The sequence below is a fragment of the Typha latifolia genome, chromosome 10 (assembly GCF_019914945.1).
Source record: "Typha latifolia isolate L0001 chromosome 10, TyphaL0001v2, whole genome shotgun sequence".
Taxonomy (NCBI): Eukaryota; Viridiplantae; Streptophyta; class Magnoliopsida; order Poales; family Typhaceae; genus Typha; species Typha latifolia.
In genome coordinates, this window is record NC_133095.1 from 852424 (window position 1) to 852779 (window position 356).

Genomic DNA, 356 nt, shown 5'->3' on the forward strand with positions numbered 1-356 from the left:
TCTATATCGCTTAGTCTTGAATCTTTTGATGTGCAAGTAAGAAAACATGGAAGTTAAGCCTTTTTGTTTCCTTCCATCTCCTGAACGCATGGCATTTCTATGTTTTTATCGTAAACTTTAGAACTGAATGGATCGTGATCATGACTATAGTTCCTCTTATTTCATCTATCAGACTGTTTTCTTTTCAAGTTTGTTTAGAACTGCACAACTTTATCTTATAAGGATTGTGCTTCTCTAAGGTGCTGATAACATCTATATTTATGGCCAATTAACCTCTTGATTCTTGAACAGTTCAATGAATGGAGGAAGTATTCTATATCGATGACCATGTAACCTCTTGTCTCAATATTTTGACC